We start from the raw sequence: 12,952 nt of genomic DNA, 5'->3' as shown, positions 1-12,952 counted from the left end.
TTGAGAAAAAGGAGCAAAAGAAGTGATCTTTTATGTGGGAAGAAGAGCAGCACACACTCACTGCTTGCTGCAGGACTATGTTAACTTTCTTGCTCTCCATCACAATATACATCATCCATAGGTCACTAATTAACTTGATATTCTGCAGAATATTGTGCTGTACTGATGACATCATGCCAATTGGACATGCTAATCAGTGAGTATCAATGTGCATTCACACCCAGTGATAATCATAAATGAGAAAATGCAACAGCCCTTACCCAATAAGGTCAAAGCAACTAAGGGTACTAGCCTCTCCAGGATGACGAGCTGGAATATCCACTAGGCAAACAACCTAGGTCAAGTAGTGGTGGAAGAGAGAGAAGATAAATACCAATTATGAAAATGATTACAACATCAGGAACTGTTGCTTGTTCCTCTAACACTCTTGTATAATATTTTCCATAGGCATTGCTGTCAGTTACCACCTTGAAGGCTCTGTGATAGACTACATATGATGAACATTCCTAGCAGATCTGAGTAATACACACTATGGGGTGTATCAGACATCTTTTGCCCATTTCATACCCATAGCTACCAGTTGAGCCAGGATGACATCAGATAGCTGCACTAGGTATCTTTTGCTTTCTACCCTGAGGCTTCTCTGCTGTACAAACACGGGAGTATGAGGGAGTGAACACACCCTGGTGCAACTACGTATCAGGAGGGGATAAGATTATCCCCCCTTCTGTGTCTCAGCAAACAATTCTGAACTCTGGTTCCTCAGAAGCTCTTCAGCAGGTCCAAGTCCCCACTGCCTAAAAAGGTAACCAGCTCAATAATGCACCTTTGTATTGGTTTTCTTGTCGTGTTTTACTCCTGGTCCCCTACCCGCAACTCTTGCTCCCTGTTATTAATGAATTAGAGAAATAAATGAATGAGAGAAAACTCTTGTCTCAGGTTCTTTTTAGGCAACCCAGACCAAGACAATGAAGATAGAGCCATAATTGTGGTCCTATAAGGCTTTTCAAAGAAAGCAACATTTGAGTTAGGTCATAAACGTTCACCTAAGAAATTGTCCAGGTGGACAAGAAGGAAAAGCGTGCCAGGTAGAAATAATAGCATGGACAACGTCAATGTAGCAGGAAAAGTCTTTGTAAATTCAGGACTTTCAGGTATTTCATAATGGAAAGAGCAACAGAGTGATGAGCTTGCAGTGGCAGGGGATGTTGGAAACGTAAACAGGAATGACATACAGAAGATTTTATGTGGCATGCCAACTAGGACTTCTTTTTGTAAACAACAAGGAAATAATTACATTAGTCCCTTTACAAAACCTTCTGCCTAACCTGAAGCAATGTGAAAACGAGTTCACTTTCCAACTTTGATGCATAAGTCACTGTTATCTAGGAACATTCATTTAAAGATGAATCTGTTCTCAGAGAGCTGATTGTAATTTGAGAAAATGTGTGGTAACAAAAACAGACATTGTTGACTACCTATCCAAATCCATTTCTTCTTCCCCTTTCGAACCTTGCTAGGGAAAGCCTCAATTTTGTTTGTGCTTAATGACTATATACTCTTGTGTTCAAGGGAGAGGCTCCTTGGCTTGAGGTGATGGTCTAAGCCAGACATTGGCAAACTTTCCCTGTAAAGGACCAGATAGTAAATATCTTAGGCTTTGTGAGCCATATGGTGTCTGTTCTAACTACTGAATTCTGCTGTTGTAGTGTAAAAACATTCTTTACGAATACCTAAACTTTCTTTATAGACACTGAACTTTGAATTTCATGTAATTTTCTTTCCTTTCTTTTTTTTTTTGAGTCAGAGTTTTGCTCTTTTTGCCCAGTCTAGTGCAATGGCACCATCTTGGCTTACCACAACCTCCACCTCCCAGGGTTAAGTGATTCTTCTGCCTAAACCTCCCGAGTAGCTGGGATTACAGGCATGTGCCACCATGCCTAGCTAATTTTGTAGTTTTAGTAAAGACAGGGTTTCTCCATGTTGGTCAGGCTTGTCTCGAACTCCTGACCTCAGGTGATCTGCCCACCTCAGCCTCCCAAAGTGCTGGGATTATAGGCATGAGCCACTGCACCGGCAAATTTCATGTAATTTCCTTACATCACAAAATAGTCTTCATTTTTTTTACCAACTCATTAAGAATGTAAAACTCACAGTTCACAGGCCATACAAAAACAGGCAATGGGTCAGATTTTACCCATAAGCCATCATTTCCCAACCCCTCATAGAAGGTAATTAGGGTGGTCTCATTTCCTTTGCCAAAGATTGGTTTTAGCATGGACATGTAATTAAGTCCTGACAAATGTGATCTGCAAATGTTCCTTAATTCAAAATAGAGGCCCATGAGAAGGAATAGTCCTTTTGTTGCCTGCGGATACAGCTGTGTGATGCGTAATGCCCAGAGCTGCTGCAGCCATATTGAGGACATGTGGTTTCTCACCTTAAGCTGAGAATAGTAGAACAGAGGAAGGAATCCGACTGAATCTCCATGATATTACTGAGCTCTTGAATTAGCCTGAAGCATACTTGGATCTTTATGATATTATGAAATTGTTGAATTAACCTGACTTTAAACTTCTTGTTGTGAGAAATGATAAAGGTCTTTATCATAGAGGCCACTTTATTTAACTGTTACTTAAAGCCCAAAATATTCTGACTGAGTTAAAAGGACACAGGAGAATACTATGTAAGCCATTAAATAGAATCAAATAGAATTGTAAGTGCTACCGTGGAAAGATATCTAAGATGGCCAGGTGTGGTGGCGCTCGTCTGTAATCCCAGCACTTTGGGAGGCTGAGGTGAATGTATCACCTGAGGCCAGGAATTTGAGATCAGCCTGGCCAACATGGTGAAAACCCGTCTATAGTAAAAATACAAAAATTAGCTGGGCATGGTGGTGCGTGCCTGTAGTCAGCTACTCGGGAGGCTGAGGCAGGAGAATCGCTTGAACCAGGGAGGTCAAGGCTGCAGTGAGCCATGACTGTGTCGCTGTACTCCAGCCTGAGTGACAGAGCAAGACTCTGTCACACACACACAAAACAAGAAATCTATCTGAGACAAATTCTTAAATGAAAAAAGCAAGGTGTGGAACAGTTTTTGCACAGTTAACATGTCATGTTTTATGGATATATATGCATATATCTAAAGATTTTGGAAAAACTACCATTAATCATGATAAATTTTTGGAAGTGTTGTTGCAATGAGTGGGGAGGAAAAACGTAGTTTTATTTTAATTATCTATCTTTCCTTATATTTTTTAAAAATGTTAATGTATATGCAGTTATTACTTCTGGAATTAAAAAAATAATTTCAAAAATAAAGTAAAAAAATGTTGGCTTTCTAGATAGGTAGGTATTTTGAATAGGATTCTGTGTGAATATGACAATCTGCCAACTCATTGCTGATGATCTAAACTGCAATAAGGCCCTAAATTCAGATGATTTCACTTTTATTTTATTTTCTTAGTGAAAGATCTTTAGCCATGCCATCTTCTCTGTGAGTGAAGCTTAGAAGGGTAAAACTTACCATAGAAAAACAAGGAATACCAGATACTGCAACTACAACAGTTTAGGTCCTCTTATCTCTCGGAGAGATAGAGTTTCTGATGGACTGCCTTTGGGTGTTAGTACCATGCCTCGTCTCATTTACCATGTGCATTAATGATTTACTAGTCGGAAAAAGGATTTTTACTGATGGAAGTGCGTTCTAAGGTTTCACTAGTAAGACTTCACCTCTCTGGGAATGATTTAGGTAAGGAAGAAAAATAGACTGTTAAGAGAACTGAGAAAAATAAAAGATCTATAGTGTGACGGATTTAGGATAAAAATCAGGAAGAAATTTCAGATCATAAAAACAGTCACAAAACAAAGCAGAGGTTAATTGCAGAGACTGTGGACTTTTCATTATGACAGTTTAAAAGGAAACTATTAACCATCTAGGATGATAATATTTTTATTAGAATTATATAGATGAGAGAGACTTTGGGCCGGGTGCAGTCGCCCATGCCTGTAATTCCAGCACTTTGGGAGGCTGAGGTGGGTGGATCACCTGAGGTCAGGTGTTTGAGACCAGCCTGGCCAACATGGTGAAACCCTATCTCTACTAAAAATACAAAAATTAGCCGGGCATGGTGGTGGGTGTCTGTGATACCAGCTATTAGGGAGGCTGAGGCAGGAGAATGGCTTGAACCTGGGAGGCAGAGGTTGCAGTGAGCTGAGATAGCGCCATTGCACTCCAGCCCGGGTGAAAGAGTGTGACTGTCTCTCAAAACAAAAAGAAACTTTAGAGAGCACTTATTACAAAACCTTCATTTTACAGATGACAGCTGAGTTTGAAAAATTAAAGTGACAAAGATCATACAGTTAATCAACTGTAAAACCAGAACCAGTGTTTGGTTTCTTAAAACAGCCTTTCTTCTACACCACATTTGCGGAGAATTATTTTGTCTGAAGACAGTAGGATAAACCAGATGACTTCCCAAATTTCTTTATAGGTTAAATACAGTAGTCAAGAACTAAAGCTATAATGTATCATAAGCAGGGATTTTTCATGTGGGGTCCATGGACCATGCTTAGGGAATCCCTGAACCATCCAATATTGATGCAAATTTGTGTCTATGTAATGTCTGGAAATCTGTAAGTCCCCAGTGCCTTCCATGATGAACCAATCTAACAGCAAGTATATCAAAAGTTGAATTTAAGATCAATTTCAGAGACTAAAATTAGGAAAAATCATGCAATGAATTAAGTAACCAGTTATAGAAAGAATATACCTCAACAATGAGGGGCAGATGAGTTAAGGGGACTCTCGGGTTCAGTGACTTGGAAATATTCTCTAGAGTACCTGATTCTATCAGCATATCAGAAGCTAAGCAGTTGTGGAGGAAATCTCACGTTTGGGGGATTTCTGAGATGTCCAAAGGGCTAACTACATCACAGACATTTTCTACCTTAATATCTGTTCAAAACAAAATCAAGAAAATGTACCAATTCAAAAACCAACAAATGAAGGGGGCATATCCTTAAGTTAAAAAATGAAACATAAAAGACAGGCACACAAAGACATACTATGAAACAGAGCTGACAAGAATTAATGGGTTATATCCTGACTCTGCCCTCTCATCCATTTACCTACTTCAAGCTCTACTGATAAATATACCAAAATCTGAGCTTCACATGAATATCCCCAAATTTGTAGAGAAGCAAACTCAGTGGGTCTCCTTCCATGTTCCATTTTCTCACTGTACATTGATAGAAATGGCTGAGAGAAAGGCAAGCAAGATGGGAAAAATAAACTATGGGGCTGACTCTCATGAAAGTGAAGGCTCTGGAGTTACTCACTAAGATGTGGAAACTAATGTCTGGGGATATTCCCCAATGGGAATGAGATATAATTCTCATCTAGATGGAGGGAACAACAACTCAGCAAAGAGAGCAGGATCCAGGTTTTCTAAGCCTGTGTCTTGCTTCTCTCAGCCATGCTTATCTCTTCCACACCCTTTTTCTTGAGGTACAGAAAAGTAAACAAAAGATGAAATACTTTGCCCTCAAACAGAAACTAAGAATGAAAACCAAAATGGGCTCAGATATGAAGGGAAGAAATTTAAAAAGTCCCCCACACAATATCACAACAAATGAAATGGCTCTCAGAACTATCTAAGCGTCAGCAAGATGAAAATAAATAGCATGGCAACTATGCAAGCACAGAGAACTTATGTAACTTTCCTTAGGTCATAGAATTTACGATGACAGCACATGCAGGTAGTGTGTCTAGCCTGAGAAATCAGGATAGAAAAATATTGACTTTCTAAACTGTCTCTTACATAACATAAATCAGTTGAGCCAACTACAGTTAGAATTCCAATGTTAAGTTTGAGTCCAAGGTGTAAATAAGCCAATGAGTGGAGCCCCTGGTTCCTGATGAAATAACCTTAGGATATAAACCAGTCAGAATACATCCCTACAATGACACACCAGAAACTTGGGGAAAGGGTCAGGGAGAGCTGGCTGGGGAAGTTTCTGGAAGTGGTCCGATAAAAGTCTAGGCCTACAACAGTTACCGTACATCTATACTGTACTAATGAAGTACTGATTTTTAAAAGTTTACTCTTATTTATTTATTTATTTATTTAGAGACATGGTCTTGCTGTTTCACCCAGGCTGGAGTGGAGTGACACAACCTCGGCTCACTGCAACCTCTGCCTCCCCGGTTCAAGTGATTCTTCTGCCTCAGCCTCCTAGATAGCTGTAATTTTTTGTATTTTTAGTAGAGATGAGGTTTTACTATGTTGGCCAGGCTGGTCTCAAACTCCTGATCTTGTGATCCGCCCACCTTGGCCTCCCAAAGTGCTGGGATTACAGGCATGAGCCACCGTGCCTGGTCAAAAGTTTACTCTTAATATCTTCCTCAACAGGAGCTTTGGCAGGGGTCCAGCATAGCTGAGTCAAGGCACTCAACACCATAACTGTCACCCTTTTCATTCCTAAGGTAAGCATCTCTGAACCATCAAAGTGTCCTGGCCTAGAATCAGGGGTGGGAGGAAAGTAAACATCAGGCCAGTTCCTACTTATTCATAACAGCCAAATCAATAGCCTTTTTTCTTGTAAAGACAAAAATGCAAAGAACACTCAATTTGTTCCCAATATGGGTTTGGGTGAGTGATGTGTGGACATTAGTCCTATAGTCCAGAGGCCATTCAGAGAAGCATAAATGACTTTAAGTATATGTCGACATAGCAGGGGCAAGCAGAGAATAGGGAGAGGTGTATAAAAGATGTGGGAGGTCATTGAGAGCATGTTTTGACTTTTTCCATTTTCCCCTAATTTATACACAAGGCTATGGCATAAAGCTTCTCTCAACTGCTTTAACTGCCTGATCATAGCAATCTAAAAGCTTTATTTTTAAAAACATTCATTTACTTTTTCTTACAGCTATGCATTAATTATAGCCAATTATAAAAATAGTTTCCTGACACTGTTGAATTGTTATAAAAAAGTTAGTAAATAGTGTATTTGACATTGGATCAGAGGGCTAATCTCAAAGCAACAAAAGTATGTCTTTCTGTCCAGTCATGACACATAATCAACTAGCATATATCAAATTCATGGCCTATTAGCTGTTGTCTACATATTTGATTTCAGAAATTGTTGATCCATCATTAGTTGTTTGCAAACCACCTAATGTGCAGATGTCTACAGACTACCCATACATTAGAGATCCCATGTTGTCATTATGTTAACTCCCTGTAAAGGGTTAACTCACCTGTAAAAGAAAGATAAAAGAATCTACCTCTTAGGCTTCCTATGAAGATTAAGTAAAATAATGTACATGAAACACACAAATAGTCAGGAGTGTGAGACCAGCCTAGCAACATGGTGAAAATTCATCTCTACTAAAAACACACAAAAAAATTAGCCAGGCATGGCCCTGCACACCTTTAATCCCAACAACTTGGGAGGCTGAGGCACAGGAATACTGTAGTTAGAACACAGGAGGTAGAAGTTGCAGTGAGCCAAGATCGCACCACTGCACTCCGACCTGGGCAACAGAGTGAGAGTGTTTTAAATAAAAAGGTGGATTTATATGGATTTATCCTAGATTTGAGCAACCTTTTTTGGATCATATATGCCTTGGAAACTCTAATGAAAGCTTTCTCCCTTGAAAAACTGTGCATGCCCATATAAGAATTGCTTTCACTGATTACTATCTCGGGAGGAGGAGAGGGTCTTAAACTTGCTCAGTCAAGCCTTTCTGGTATTATCAGACCTCCCTACTTGTGGGTGCTCAGGGGGTCCCTTTGGGCTTACAGGTGCCCTGGAACATTGCAGAGGGTGCAAAACCTAGTGGGACTGCTGCCGTGACCACACCTTGACTTCCTAAGAAGTAGTGAAATGATGGAGTGCTGGTGCAAAAGAGAAATTTGCTCTCACGGAATGAAGCAAGGCTCTGAGTGTTGAGAGGTCTCTGATTCATGAGGCTCCCGAGGAATCTTGCTCTCGCAGGTGAATCTTCTTTTCTTCTCTGGGTGCATCTCCATTTCCTGAAAGCAGGATGCATTGTCAGACAAGTTCACTTCCAGCAATCCATATTCTTGCTCTCTTCTTACTTTAAAATATATACACTGTTGCTTCAAATACTCATTATTTCTTAACACAAAGTCCCATTCTCTTCTGTTTCATAAGGGTATTGATGGCCCTTGAAGGCTGACCCTAAGTTATTAGCACTGATTCTCTTCACAAATGGGAACCACTGTCTTCAAATCTCCTGGAGAAGGAGAAATTTGTACACACCTCCTCCTCTTCCCCCAACAAAAATATCAACAAAATAGGTCACACATTCCTTTTATGGAAGCAAAGTTTAGAAATAAACCAGTTTTACTAAATCAGGTTAAACCTTTTTATCTTGCTGGATTCTTGTACACATAGAACTTTGTATATGATTTTGGAGGTTTCACATTTTACACACTATACTATATTGTTGCATAACAAATTATTTCAAAATTTAGCATCTCAGAAAAATACTTATTTTCACACAGTTTTAGTGTGTCAGGAGACCAGGTGCTGTTTAAGTGGGTGGTCCTGGCTCAGAGTCTCTAATGAACTCATAGTTGAGAGGTCAGCTGCGGTTGCAGCCATCTGAAGGCTTGACTGGAGCTGGAGGATCAGCTTTTAAGGCAGCTCGCTTTCATGCCTGACAAGTAGTGTTGGTTCTTGGCAGGAGGTCTCAGTTCCTTGCCAGGCAGACCTCTCCATAGGGCTGCTTGAATGTCTTCATGATATGGCAGTTGGTTTCGCCAACAGCTAGGGATCCAAGAGAGAACAAGGCAGAAGCCGGGATGCTTTTTATGCTCTGGACTCAAAAGTCACACACCATTTTCCTGCAATATCTCATTGGTTCCACAAGTCAGCTCTACTCAGAGTGGGAGGGTGCGTGCATACCAGGAGACAAGAATCACTGGGGGCCCTCTTGAAAGATGACTATCACATATGCTAAATTCTACATATTCCCTTTAATTCTCCAGTCTCGTTTTTATCTACATCACTCTAAAAACTATGAGTGCAAAAAAACTGTCCTCACTTCACTTAAAATAGGATTGTAGAGTACTGTTAGGTGTGATTGCTTTCTCCTTATCAAAATAGGAAACGCTGTGCCTCATTCCAGCTCTAAGTAGTCAGTATTTATTTAGTCCACAATCCAATGAAACAAATACGTGAAATAGCTTAGAAGAAGACCTTATAATTAATAAACTTGGTTAGAATCCAAAGTATTATGATTATTTATTTAGTTGAGTCAAATAACCTGATAGCTTAAAAAGTATCTCTGTCTATGTTGTGGTTAGTGATTCCAACATTTACACAGAACAAATGTTTAATAAGTAATTGTGAAACGTTAGAACTAGTAAGTGAATACAGGGCTGAGCATGGTGGCTCACGCCTGTAATCCAAGCACTTTGGGAGGCCAAGGTGGGTGGATCACCTGCAGTCAGGTGTTTGGGACCAGCCTTGCCAACATGGTTTGAAACTCTGTCTCTATTAAAAATACAAAAATTGGCTAGCCATGGTGGCATGCACCCGTAATCCCAGCTACTCAAGAGGCTGAGGCAGGAGAATCGCTTGAACCCAGGAGGCTGAGGTTGCAGTGTGCCAAGATCACGCCATTGCACTCCAGCCTGGGCAACAAGAGCAAAACTCCATCTCAGAAAAAAAAAAAAAAAGTGAATACAGTAAATTTGTAGGATGAATAATCAACATACAAAAATAAGTAGTCTGGCCACTCCCCCCGCTCTCCTGACACAGCCGCTGTCTCGGCTGCCCTGTGCTGCCTAGGTGTCATGGGCCACAATCACAGATTATGGCAAAGAGCAGCAAACGAGCTGGAGGCTCTGGAGTCCATCTAGCCTCACTCCTTCACAGTATTATCAGAAAATCCACCCAGCTTCACTACTACTGTGACATCTGAGGCTGGAGAAAATGATCAAACTGTCCACACTACTCTCAAGTTTACATACAGTGAAAAATACCCAGCTGAAGCTCTCCTTTATGAAATATTCTCACAGGCAAATCTAGAAGATAAAGATGTCTCAAACATTTTAAAATTACTAGCATTACAGAAGAAAATCTTGGTATGGTGATAATCTTTAGTGACAGCTGTGCAAGAAAAGTTAAATGAAATAGATCAGATAAAAACTAGAAGAGGGAGAAGAAGCTGAAAAGCAATTATTCCAGGTACTCAAGTTACAACTGAGAACCTCTTAACTGGAAAGCCAAGTTTGATGCAGAACTCTTGGAAATTAAAAAGGATGAAAGAAGAAGAAGCAATTATTCCAGGTACTCCAGTTACAACTAAGAATCTCTTAATTGGAAAGCCAAGTTTGATGCAGAACTCTTGGAAATTAAAAAGGATGAAAGAAGAACAAGCAATTATTCCAGGTACTCCAGTTACAACTAAGAATCTCTTAATTGGAAAGCCAAGTTTGATGCAGAACTCTTGGAAATTAAAAAGGATGAAAGAAGAACAAGCAGGAAAAAATAAATCAAGTGGGAAGCAACTATTCGAAACAGATCATAATTCTGACACATCTGATATCCAGATCTTGGAGGATTCTGGAAACAACCTGGAGGTAGACGAGTCTTTCCTCCAAGAAATGGATAACTTGAAGCTGGAGGATAATGAGATGATCCAGACTACAATCCTGCTGACCCAGAGAGTGACTCAGCTGACTAATAGACTGTCTCCATCCGCAGAGAGGCTTGACTGCCATAGCATCTGTGGCTATGCTCAGAGGGTTTTAATTTTCTTTTCTTTTTTTCTAAGAAAAAATTATTTTCAAAAGAATATACTTCTGATAGCTTTCATCATTGAACTTAATAAAATGATCTTAAAATAAAAAAAATCAGTTGTTTCTACACACTAACAATGGACTATCTGAAAAGGAAAATTAAGAAAACAATCCCACTTATAATAGTATCAAGAAAAATAAAATAGGAATAAATTTAACCAAGGAGGCAAAAGGCTTGTATCCTGAAAACTACAAATCATTGATGAAACAAATGAGAGAAAACACAAATGGAAAAACATCTTGTGTTCATGAATTAGAAGAATTAATATTTAAAAAACATCTATACTGCTGAAAGTGATCTAGAGATTCAATGAAACTCCTATTCAATGGTGTTCTTTATAGAAGTAGAAAAAAAAATCCTAAAATTCATATGGGACCACAAAAGACCCTGAATAAATAAAACAATCTTGAGAAAGAACACAGTTAGAGGCATCACACTTCCTGATATTAAAATATATTACAAAGCTATAGTAATTCAAACAGTATGGTGTTGGCATAGAAACAGACATAACATACAGACCAATGGAACAGAATAAAGAACCTCAAAATAAACCCACATATATATTGTCAACTGGTCTTTGAGAAGGGTGCTAAGAATACACAAAGGGGAAAGGACATTCTATTCAACAAATGGTGCTGGGAAGAGTAGATACCCATATGCAAAAAGGATGAAATTGGACCCTTATCTTGCACCACACACAAAAAAACAATCAACTTGAAATGGATTAATGACTGAAATGTAAAATCTAGAACTGTAAAACACTTAGAAAAAAACATAAGTGAAAACTTTGCGACATTGGGCTTGGCAACAATTTCTTGGATATTACACCAAAAGCACAAGCAACAGAAGCAAAATTAGACAAGTAGAATTAAATTGAACTAAAAAGCATCTGTGCAGCAAAGGAAACAATCGGCAAAGTGAGAAGACAATGTACAGAATGGGAGAAAATATTTGTAAATCATATATATAAGGGATTAATATCTAAGCTATTCAATGAACTCCTACAACTTAAGAGCAAAAACCCCCAGATAACCCAATTTAAAAATGGGCAAAATACTTGAGTAGATATTTCTCCAAAGAAGAAATACAAATGGCCGGGTATTTGAAAAGTTGCTCAACATCACTAATCCCCAGGGAAATGCAAATCAAAACTACAGTGAGATAGCGCTTCGCACCTGCTAGGAGGGCTATCATGAAAAACAAAAAACCAAAAGGTAAGTATTAGCAAGGATGTGGAAAAATTGGAACCCTTGTACACTGTAATGTAAAATGGTTCAGCAGCTATGGAAAATGGTATGATGGTTCCTCAAAAAATGAAAAATAGAACTACCATATGATCCAGCAATTCACTTCTGTTTATATATTCAAAAGAATTGAAAGTGGGATCTCAAAGAGATAAAACCGCTCTTATGTTAATTGCAGCATTATCACAATAGCCAAGATATGGAAACAACCTCAATGTCTACTGATGGATGAATGGATAAAGTGTGGTATATACATACAATGGGATATTATTCAGCCTTTAAAAAGAAGGGAATTCTGCCTTATGTGACAACATGGATGAACCCAGAGGACATTATGCTAAGTGAAATAAGCCACTCACTGACGACTAAAGGTGAGGTATTTAAAATGGTCAAACTGATAGAAACAGTAGAATGGTGGTTGTCAGGGGCTAGGGTAGAAGGATATGGGGAGTTGCCATTCAACGGGTATAAAGTTTCTTTTGTACTAGATGAGTAAGTTCTAGAGATCTGCTGTACACCATTGTGCCTATGGTTAACAATAGTGTATCGTGCACTTTAAAATTTAAGAGAGATCTTGCGTCAGGTGTTCTCACTACAATAAAAAAATTAAAAGGACCAAGTGATAATTCATTGAGGATAATAACAGAAGAAATTTGTGGTAGAGGCAAGAGTACTAAATGGGGAAAATTCAGGAGGCGTCCAGATGATTCTGCTACCACCTAGTTTTGTGACTTTAAGAGGATTTCTTAAATTCCCCATCATTTCCTTTTTTGTGAAATGATGGAGTTGGACTAAATCTGGATGATCTCTAATGCTGTCTTTAGCTTCAGTAGTCTCTGAAGTTACATATGAAACTATATTTATACAACA

The 12,952-nt window shown here is 39.0% G+C and overlaps 1 pseudogene; it reads left to right on the top strand.

The window, feature by feature from the left end:
* The first annotated feature begins 6,613 nt into the window (after positions 1-6,613).
* Positions 6,614-10,883, top strand: LOC108305834 (annotated as a pseudogene).
* The last annotated feature ends 2,069 nt before the right edge of the window (positions 10,884-12,952 follow it).

The sequence above is a fragment of the Cebus imitator genome, unplaced genomic scaffold (assembly GCF_001604975.1).
Source record: "Cebus imitator isolate Cc_AM_T3 unplaced genomic scaffold, Cebus_imitator-1.0 Scaffold67, whole genome shotgun sequence".
Taxonomy (NCBI): Eukaryota; Metazoa; Chordata; class Mammalia; order Primates; family Cebidae; genus Cebus; species Cebus imitator.
Note: the sequence above shows the minus strand (reverse complement) of the source record. Positions and strands in the feature narration are given on the sequence as shown.